Genomic DNA, 11,490 nt, shown 5'->3' on the forward strand with positions numbered 1-11,490 from the left:
CCCTCTGGGAAACGCCTACTAGGGAGATAACAAAAGCTGCAGTATTTGTTGACAGAAGTTCATGGAAACAGTGAGGTTGGACCCAAAAAGGAAAAATCTGCGTGGTCAAACTATAAAATTAGATCCTTCCAGAATTTCAGAAATACAAAATTTGAGAGGTAGATTGAATAGTATCTCCAAATAACACCGACTCGGAGTCTAACTTTCCAAAGAGCATCTCGAGGAATGCTAACTTTTCATGTTGACCCTCTGTAAAATTTAAAATATCCACATTATTTAAAAAAAAATAACAAAATACAAAAATCTCCTCGGACGCTGCCACTCAAATACAGGTATAAATTTCTCTTCACTTCTCTTGTTGTTCTTAACCAGGACACTTGATTATAAGTGGCAGTCATTGAGACCTGTTGTGCTTCAGGTACAACCAAAAATGTAGGCTCAGATGATATGCTTAGGGATTGTTCTCGGGCTTTCCAACCCTTGGCTCTGTTTGTTTTTGTGTTGCTTCCATTCTCAGGGAGGATCTTCCCTCTTGGTGGCAAATATGGCTGCCAGCATCCAGGGTTCTGTCTCACATTTAGTCAATTGTAGATGGAAAAAGAACTACTACAGTCACCAGAATGGATCTAATTAACTTGACTGGGCTAAGAGGCTATTTTTGAACCAATCACTTACCAAATATTTAGACTGTACTCATTTGTCAGGTTGGGGTCATGGACATGAAATCAGGGCAGATGATGAGGCTACGGGCTTGGAGTTCTTTTATCAATATAGTTCTATTATATTACGTTTTAGTGATCACTAAGTCATCTGTAAACATTAAATCACAATAATCACTAAGCCACCTATAAATAAATTCTCCCTGTTTTCTCGTCTTTTGCCCTACCTCCATCGTAGCACAGATATCATCTTAAACACAGAGAGGGAGATCCTTGGGTGGCTCAGCAGTTTAGTGCCTGCCTTCGGCTCAGGGTGTGATCCTGGAGACCCAGGATCAAGTCCCACATCGGGCTCCCTGCATGGAGCCTGCTTCTCCCTCTGCCTGTGTCTCTGCCTCTCTCTCTCTCTCTCTCTCGTCTCTCAGGAATAAATAAAATCTTAAAAAAAAAAAAATACACAAAGAAAAACTGCGTAAACATGTAAGACCACTATTGTCAAGCTAATATTCACCCAGTATAATGAATCATTATAGTTGGGGAAACAATATAGCTTCTCATATGCTAAGACTAAGGATCAGAATTGGCTATTGTTCCGAGAATATATAAGACATTAACAAAGAAGGAGATAGAAGCAGATCGTAAAATAAGAGAATATCACTGTTCATCTCAATGATTTACAAACTTTAAGTCACGATTTATTTGGGGACTGTGAAATCAATTTAGAGAATCATGACAAATTTAAGAAAGGGAACTAGAGTAGAAAATATGAATGTGCAACACATATGGTAAAATTAAGAATTGTTTCATAAAGCTTTGGTCACAGTTCATGTGTGAGCATGCACATGCACATGCACAAGGTAAAATATATTTGACCACAGGTGAAGTTAGCTGAAATCACTATTGTCGTTGATATAATTGCAGCTGGTATCTAAAATGTTAAAACAGAAAGTCCATTTAACACCATCTGCACCAAGTATGAGTCACCACTGAATGAGCACCTCCTCAACATTCAGGCCTAATAGGCTTGCCTTGTGCTAGCATCACCTGGTTTAGATTTACAGCAATTCTAACCAGGCTTGGAATGAGTCTCATAGGTCTCCATGTGTTTTCACTGCCAGTTTCCTAAGTGTCCTTGGTAAATATTGGAGTTGCCAAGGAACACTGGTCAAGGTATGTCTCCTTACCATCAAAATAAACACAATTTTCATTTCTCAACTAGGAGTAGAGTCCACATAACTGAAAAATTCAAGCAAATTTTGAACTGGCTGAAATGTCTTTATTAAATGTTTTATACATTATCTAATACCAAGTATGCTCTCTCTGATCATTTCTTTCCATGCCTTGTCGATTTTATGTGAATATTCAGAAATGGAGGATAGCTCTCGCAGAGCCCGAGTGGTTTCAACTGTCTAAATGGACCCCCTTTCTACCTCATCAATGTATTTGTGCCAGCTCTAGGAGGCCTCTTATAATAATCATTTCTCTCTCCCATTCTAAGAATAAGCACCTATTTTTTTCAATCTATAGTAAACTTCTACATATCAAAGCTCATTATCCCATCTCACCACCAGATTTCCGCTTAGAAATTGCCTCCCCTTCCCTATACAAAACTTCCATAGCTACCTCTCTCTTATTTCTTCATAATCCTTGTAACTCAGCAGAGAACCAGATCTGCCTTGCTGCAGTTTCTGGCACCCTTCATAATACCTTTCAGATAATAAACACATTGAAATAGGTCAACATTCTTTTCCACCATCTGCTCAAGGACAATGATTATCAAATCTTTATCCCTGGGCTTTCAAAAGCTAGGCCAGTAATGCCAAGATACTTGCAAGATGTTCTCCATTTTGACATCCTTCAGACTCAGTAAATCTTAACTTGAACTCTTTCTGTCCCCCAGAACAGCTGTTTTCTCCTACAGACTCTCCTGTGTCTACCAGGATCCGCTCTTCTCCAAAGATACCGAGACTCAAAACTTCAAGATCATCTTTGATTACTTCTTTGGGCCTCACTTTCCATACCCAACCTGTCGGAAAGCTGAGTATCTTCCAGTCACATCTAAATCTTTCTTGCTGGGCCCTAAAATTACTGCACAGTTTGATTCTGTCCAAGAAGGTATCATGAGAGTGTCTCCTGAATGATCAACCACTGAGGCCAGAAATACATGCAGCATGACATCATGCTACAAATAGTTTCCTATTTCTAGCTTAAAATAAATCTAAAATATCATAGGAACCCATTGGGAAGAGCAAATGGCTTTATAATTTTCTGTCATCTTTTAAGATAATCTTCCTTCTCACTCTCCTAGTCATTATAATGCCCTTTCCAATACTACTTGTGTGTGACTGTATTATTTCATTTCATATTTAAGTTCTTTCTGCAGTCCTGAATGTTTGGGGCTACTAGAGAAAATTAAAGAATAACCCATAATTTCCTAATTCTTTTTTAAATATCCACCTTTCCGTTCCCTTTTCTACAACTGAGAAAAAAACAACAGAACAAAACATTTTTAAGCCAGTGAGGACAAATAAGTCTCCATTTCCTTATCAGCTAAGATTGCTAGTTGCTACCTGGAGGGCTATGTCAGGAAGGATTGGCAGTCACAACCAGGGGCTGTGGCCACTTAGTGAGGCTTGAGAAGGACAAGTGATGACTTGTAGGTCATCCTGAGTTGAAGCCAGCATCAAAGCCAATCTCAAAGTAAACAGAGGAGTTGGGCATCTACATGGCATTGGAATGGTGGGTAACTCAGGCTTTTTTCAGGCTTTTTGCACACAAGTAGCTGTTTTGCCATCATTTTTTAAAGATTATTTATTTATTTCACAGAGAGAGAAGAGTGAGAGAGCACAAGGAGGGGGAAGAGCAGAGAGAGAGGGAGAAGCAGGCTCCCCACTGAGCAGGGAGCCCGATGTGGGGCTCAATCCCAGGGCCCTGGAATCATGACCTGAGCTGAAAGCAGGCCACCCAGGTGCCCCTGTTGTTTTGCCATCCTGTTGCAGTACCAAAATTCCAGGATCAGCAATTCATAAAGACTTTTTGGGGACTTCCACTATTGAAAACATTTTTGGAAAACTCACTATCAAAATACTCTAACAATTGCCCTTATTTTGGAGAAGATAATGGATTTAAGTATTATTTAAAAATATCTGTGACACAAGTCTATCCGATTGCCCTTCAATCTTAAGTGTGAATGAAAGAAATGGTGCTTTGTATTGAAACATGAGAAATATTCAGTAGAAAGAAAAAGTGAGAGCCAGGGAAATAAAACTATGAGTGGACACAGAGAAACAAAGGAAGGATCGGAACGACAAGGACGTGCTTTTTGCCTTCTTAAAGCAGAGCACTCTCCCACCCACCAAAACAAACAAAACAAATAAAAACTTTCAAGAGTAACCAAAAAATTAAAAGAAAAAAGGCAAATAAGCTAAACAAAGAAAACCCCCCAACTCTGGTAAGACTCGCTCATAATATACTCCACTAGGGCTCCAGCTGCTCCTTGACCTTTATCCTTTGATAGGGCAGCAGCAGGTGCATCCAAGGAGCACAAACCTCTCCAATTCCATTCAAGATAGAAATGGTTTTGCATCTGCAGTGGTGGGGATAAATATAATGGCAACCGGTCATGTGTGTGCCATGTCTCAGCATCATGTTGAACTGCACACACCGGATCCTGCAGTCCTCACCCAGACTGTGAGGTGTGGCTCTTCTCATCCCTGCTGAACGGCTGGACTTCGGTCGTCTGCTCACTCCCACGATGAGTAAGTGACAAAGTCAGGGTTTGAACCCAAGTCTGCGTGAGGCTGAAGCTCATTTCCTCCTTCCTCCCTTCCTCCTGGCCTCCTCCAGCTGCTTGCAAAGTCTTAGGTAACGGTCCACACGGGCTCTGGGGCTCAGACAGGATGACGTGCACAGGCAGGAAACACGAGAGAGAGGGTTAAAACTCCACGGCATGAAAAGTGATTTTCCCATTGTTTATACTTCAACAAGACCCTCTGGACTAAAAGTCTCTCATTTCCGCACTTCATGTAGATACATAAATTGTTCCAAAATGGGATTCACGTGAAATTTACATAGCAACATTAACCCTGACTCTCTCAGTGGGAAAAATCCTGTAAACTGATGCTAATATTCATGTTGGCACAGGATAATATGGACAAACCAAAGAAAATGCTTTCTGGTTTGTGTACCTTGTATAAACAGATGTTTAAAACTTTACTTTGCCTACGTTTACCAAGCATATAAATGGACCTAATTAAACTGAAATTCCATGGAAAGCTTTCCAAAGCCCCTAGTTTACTCATCCAGTATAAACACTGTAAATGAGTAAAATACAGTGTATTAAACAATTTAAATATAGAATCGTGGTTCCTTAAATTCAAGAAATACAGTATTCCAGCTGCCCTGAGAGACCAAAAGCGACTAAAGTTTTGTTTTTTTTTTTTATCGGAAGAGCAACTAATACAGAAAAGTACATAGTATAAAAACATCCATGTGTCTTCACCTCAGAATTACTAATATTAACAGTCAGCCATATGTGTTCTAAAATTGTTTTTCATAAAGGCAGAATAAGGCATTGCAGAAAAAGCTGAAGTATCTTGCATCCCTCCCCAGTCCTATGTCCCTCTCTCCTTCTCCCTCTCCCCAGAGACAGCTTCTCTTTGGAATTTAGTGGCTATCCTTCTAATCCATCATTTTAGAGTTTACTAGCCAGAAACCAAATATTATATTACTGTTTGTGATTTTCAAATTTATAAAAGTGGTCTGTTATATATGGTGCATTCTGTTTTTTGCTTTATTTTTTTTTACTATATATAAATCTTTTATGTTAACTGCCATATCATATCCCATTTTTTAACTATACCAGAGTTTATGTAATCCCTTTTCAATGATGTTTAGTGCTCCCCTCTCCCAGTTTTTTCTATTACAAACATGGCTTCTTGTGTACACATACCTGTTTTTCTGGGGTATATACCTAGAAGTGAAATTGCTGACTTGTAGGCGTTTGCATTTTCAACTCTGCTAGATAATTGCCAAATTGCTCTCCCAAGTGATTGTACCGCTTTACACTCCCACCAGCCATGCACCAGAGTTCCTGTCTCTAATAGACTTACTAACACTTCAAGTTGTCTGATTTTTGAATTCAGGAGTTCTGATTTTAATTCCTTCTTTCGCCAGCCTTTAGGTTGTGCATGGGGTATACAAAAGCAACTTTCGGCAGGCATTTTTATTAGTGTTAACAAAAAGCACAACATAAGCAGCGCTGATACCTTAAAGCCATTTGTAGCCGACATATATTAAATGTGTTTGGTTATAAGACAAATGCATTTGGTTATAATAGAACAAAACAGGTCTTTTTCATAGAGCTTTACTGAATCATGCAATCACTAGGCAATATGCACAGACTCGAAAAAGTATAATTGTTGTTTTATGTTAGTTTTCTTTGCTTGCAATATCAACCACTTATTTTTTATCAGTACTTGGCGCCACACTGACTTTGACTTGTTCTCTTTTATTTGGATTCAGATAATCTTTGCTTGGTACAGAGGCATAGCAACTGTTTAATCTAACCACCCCTGAGAGATTGCATTAATGTTGCAGTAATTACTACATTCATTGTCTTGCAAAACTTTCTGATATGAAGATAAAATCTCAAGCCCAAAGAAAGAAAGAGGGAATGAACAGATGAGATAGCAGGAGGGATGTTACAAAATTCCCTCCCTCTTTCCATGTAGTGTTTGAAGTCAATATTTTCCATTACATCTGGTTGTGATGGTGAAGTATATAACATCTCAGCTGATAATATCTGAGTGGCTGATCCATAAAAATGTACTTCTGTGGTTTGATATTGATCTACTGTTCTTTCTCCTTTAGACATATGAATGGGATTACAAGTTCATAAAAAGGGAAAGAAACCCAACTATACAGCATTTAAAGGTGTCATTCAAAAGACAAATGCAACACTTAGCTTAAGAAAGGAGAAAGAAATATCATGACTTTTTACCCTACTTTTTTCCTCTTTGTGGGAGTAAGGATAATGGTAAGCCAAAAAAACCCAAGAGTTTATGCACGACAGAATTTTTGAGATTCATGGGCCTTTGGAGAACATCCAATCTAATGCTTTCTTTCATTTTACAGTTGGAAACTCTGAGGCATTAAAATAACTTGCTAAGGCACACTTTGCACTTCATTACTCTGCTGCTTCTTGTTTTCTCCATGGAAAGGAAGAAGTCACTTCTCCTTTCATAATGAAATGTCTGAATTTCGTTGGCTTCAATTACTGATCATTGGAGCCTCACACACAAACCCACCACATCAGTACATCATTAAATTTTCCTCTGAAATAGCATTAATGACAGAGGAAAGCAAGCATTCATTGGAAGAAGTTTTCAATTCTATCTTGAAAACGGATATGAATTTTGTACTTCATATCATGATATGAACTAAAACAATTTATGTTTTAATTTAAAAACACCCCCAAATCCTTGAGTAAAATTAGTGCTCTATACAGAATTGCCGGGTCTGCCCCTTTCTTTCATTTAATGAATATTTATTGAGAACCATTTATCCGCTGAGAATACAAGAGAAGTCGCTGTTCCTCTTGGCATTTACTGTATAATCACACAGCACATAATTACAAACAATCATACCAAGAAGTGGAAAATGTTGCGGGGTGTCTAGAAGGGAGAATCAAATCAGCCCTGGTGGTTAGGAAAAGTGATGTGTGATGTAAAAATTGAGTCGGACGTAACGTTGAATACTGCATGGCTCATGTTCATTAAGAGAACCACCAAATAATTTTCACCTTGGTCTTTACTAAAAGATAACTTACGATGTTGTTTAATGCATTGGGGTTTTGTTTTCCTGCACAAGTAAAAATTATATTGTTTAAATTACTTACTGTTCTGGGTTTTTGGTATGTTTTCCTTCCCATCAGCATATTGGTGGCTTAAATGTGAGCTCAAAAATCCTGGTGAATGCAAATGCTGAGAGTGACCCTGGATTCTAAGATGGGAAGAGAAATAACTCAGAAGAAAGAATTAAAGGGATGCCCTTGGCAAACTGTACTTAATTGCTTAAATGACAAACACACATCTCTGGTATACTGACCACTGTTTCTAATTTCATAATGCTTTTTAAAATTCATACTCTGCCCTGCTTTTATCAGTCTCAATAAAATGGGAATGGCACAATCGAGTTAACCAGTAATTAATTTTGTTAGGTATATATTTTGCCAGGCTCTTTTGTCATGTTCTATTATATAGTTAAAGAGATCAAGTTTTAAACTAATGATGAAGATTGTTTGTTTGCTAAAGGTCCTAGATTTTCATTATTTGTAAGAAAATGAGTTAAGAATGATGAATAAACATGGATGACAATTGTTGATTCTGTGTTGGGGACTCGCATGGAACCAGATGGTCTACTGATGCATGTAAATAGATCATTTATTTCATTTGGAAATATGAAAGTTGAATAAAAAATTAGACATTTGTTACTGAAGTGCATTTACCAATACGCTCTAATTTAATACATTGTTGAAATAAATGCAGAGTGAAGTTAAGGGACTGAAATTATTTTGGTTAGCTGAGGATAAATTCAAAACATTTTTTAGGATTGGCAGCTTAGAATCTAGCTGCTATGGACTAAATGTTTGTGCTCCCCCTCAAATTCATATGTTGAAGCTCTAACTCCCATTGTGATTGTTTTTTTGAGGTGGGGCCTCGAGGAAGTACTAGGTTTAGATAAACTCATGAACATGGGGCCCTCATCATGGGATTTGCTTTATTTTATTTTATTTTATTTTATTTTATTTTATTTTATTTTATTTATTCATGAGAGACAGAGACAGAGAAAGAGAGAGGCAGAAACATAGGCAGAGGGAGAAGAAGGCTCCATGCAGGGAGCCTGACTTGGGACTCGATCCTGGGTCTCCAGGATCACGCCCTGGGCTGAAGGCAGCGCTAAACCGCTGAGCCATCGGGGCTGCCCAGGATTTGCTTTCTTATAAGAGGAAGAGACCAGAGAGCATTCTCTCCCTCTCTCCCCTTTTCTCTCAATTTCTTTTGGTCAATTAAAGACACAGTGAGAAGACCGTCATCTGCAAGCCAAGAAGAGGGCCTTTACCAGAAACGAATCTGTTGGCAACTAGATCTAGAATTTCCCAGCATCCAGAAATGTGAAAAAATAAATTTCTGTTATTTTAGGCTACCCAGGCTGTGGCATTTTGTTATAACTCAAGCTAAGACACTAACTTATTTATTCTTCTTTTCTTCTAAAAATTAAATTTAAAATAATAATTCTAAGTAGTAAATAATGATTCGATTAGGTTTTCTGAAAATATTTGCATATATGACTGGGGAAAACAGCATGCCATTCTATCTCAGAGGATTACTTCTTGTTTTATGAAAAGTTATGGATTGATTTTACCATTGAAAATGGCAGATTTTTGCCTCATTTAACATTAGACAGTGTTTCCTGATTTTCGTACTGACGTTCTTCATTTTTTTGTATGCTTGGTAGGTACCCATAACGTTGGTAGAGATTTTAGCCAGGTAACAAAGAGAAAGGATTAGTAAATCATGTTTTTCAATGATGGATAACATGATGCCATGCCGAAGCATTCATTAGAACATCGTGTTAGGAATAACAAACAAAGAAGTGTTAGAGTTCTCTATAAATGATTATATGAAAACTACCTCCCTGAAAACTAACTGCGGAATACGATAGTTAAAAAGAGGTATTTGCATAGAAATTATTTAATGTGATAAAGATGGAAGTTAAAATATTTATAAATTCAAATTAATCATTAGCACCTTAGCTTTAAATTACTTATTCAGAAAAAAATTACTTATTCAGAATACTTTATTAATAACAACAGTGTATTAAAGGAAGGATAAAAGAAGGGGAGGAGGCATTATAGATTTGACACTTTATTTGTAGGCAAAACTATGGCATTTATAATCTCACAATCAGATCTGACCTCCCTGAAAGGATGTAAGAAGTCATGATTCAGACATATGAGTAATAAGGAAATACACTTCGCCCATGAGATTGGCAAAAATTTGAAAGATGCCACCTGTTAAGGTTTTTGAGACTCCATCAGAGTTCTTACTGCAGACATCAGAATCTACTGTAGCTAATTTAAACAGAAATAAAAATGATTAATAATTATTAAATGCTTGGAATATTAAGAGAAACAGGCTCTAAGTATTGCAGAATAGCTCTCAGAGCAAGCTTCAGAACCATCCTAATGAGGGAGCTGCTACCATCCTGGACCTTGAATCACACTGTCTCTGCTATTTTCAACACCAGCAACGCAAGATGCCCTATGCCTACTTCTCTCCTGTAATTCTTTTCCGGTCAAAGTGTCATGTGATTGCCCCTAACTGGCAGTTTCTTAGTACAGAGGAAATTGGGAAAGGTAGTTTTTGAATTTTACTTCACAATGGAGGGATTCAAATATGTAGAATTATCAAAACATAGAAAAGGTCTCCAAAATTCTTGAGTAGTCACAAATGACCTAATGGCTTTTTTGATAAGACACTGGGAATTGGGTACTCTCACATAATCTTGATAGGAGTATCAAGTAGGGAAGAATTTTTGAAAAGCAAAGATAATTTTAAATGTATATTCACTATGATTATTAGCCCTTCACTTCTAGGAAACCACTCTGCAAAACAGATTACACATGTAAAAAAATACGTATAAAGATGTTTGCTTAGGCATTTTTTGTAACGTTAATAACAATCAACATTATTTAAAGGCTTACTGTATGCCAGGCACTGCTCTAAGTGATTTATAGATTTTACCTACTTAAACCATACTTAAAGCTATGAGGTATGTAAAATTATTATTCCTATTTCACAGTGAGGGAACTAAGGCCTAGAGAGGTTAAGTAGCATGCTTAAGGTCACACAGTTAACGAGGAAGAAAGATCCTCAACGTTCATCACTATGGTTTATGGGAACTAGGGAACTATGATGCCATAGTTTAAAAAAATAAAGGAAAACTATTTGTGCTGATATGAATAGATCTCTAAGACATCATTACAGGAAAAAAACCAGTATGATCTCATCTATATAAAAGGTAGCTGTGTGTACATATGTACGGATGCAGGTAAATGAGTGTAAAGGAATAAGGAAAGATGTCCTCCACACTTCTGACAGTAATTAGTTACCTTCAGGGATGGAGGAATTTGAGAAAAATATTCATGCTTTGTTCTCTGTGTTTCTGAATCGAAATTTTCATGTGAAAATGCATTCTTGGGGTGCCTGGGTGGCTCAGTTGGTTAAGCATCTGCCTTCAGCTCAGATCATGATCCCAGGGTCCTAGGATGGAGCCCCTGCATTGAGCTCCCTGACCAACTGGGAGTCTCCTTCCTTTCCCTCTCCCTCTGCTCCTCCTCACCTCCATGATTTCTCTCTCTCTCTTTCTAACGAGTAAATAAAAATCTTTAAAAAAAGAAAGAAAATGCATTCTTATACCTCATGGATAGTAAAAATTTAGAAAACACATTTTAATGTTTGAATTCTTCTAAGGAAAAGTTCTCACTTGAAAGCCTTGAAACTTGCAAAAAGTTCTTGAGGTCAGTTTGAGAGAAAAATCCAGAAATTTGGAGATCTAAGTATCCCTGCCTCAAGGTTATTCATCATTCACACCTATGCTGGGTATGAATAGTTTTATCTTGTTTTATTTTATTTTATTTTTAAATATTTTTGTTTATTCATGAGAGATACAGAGAGAGAGACAGAGACACAGGCAGAGGGAGAAGCAGGCTCCATGCAAGGAGCCAGATGTGGGACTCAATCCTGAGACTCAATCTCAGGACTCTAGG

Source organism: Canis lupus, chromosome 2 (genome assembly GCF_003254725.2).
Source record: "Canis lupus dingo isolate Sandy chromosome 2, ASM325472v2, whole genome shotgun sequence".
In the NCBI taxonomy this organism is placed as follows: Eukaryota; Metazoa; Chordata; class Mammalia; order Carnivora; family Canidae; genus Canis; species Canis lupus.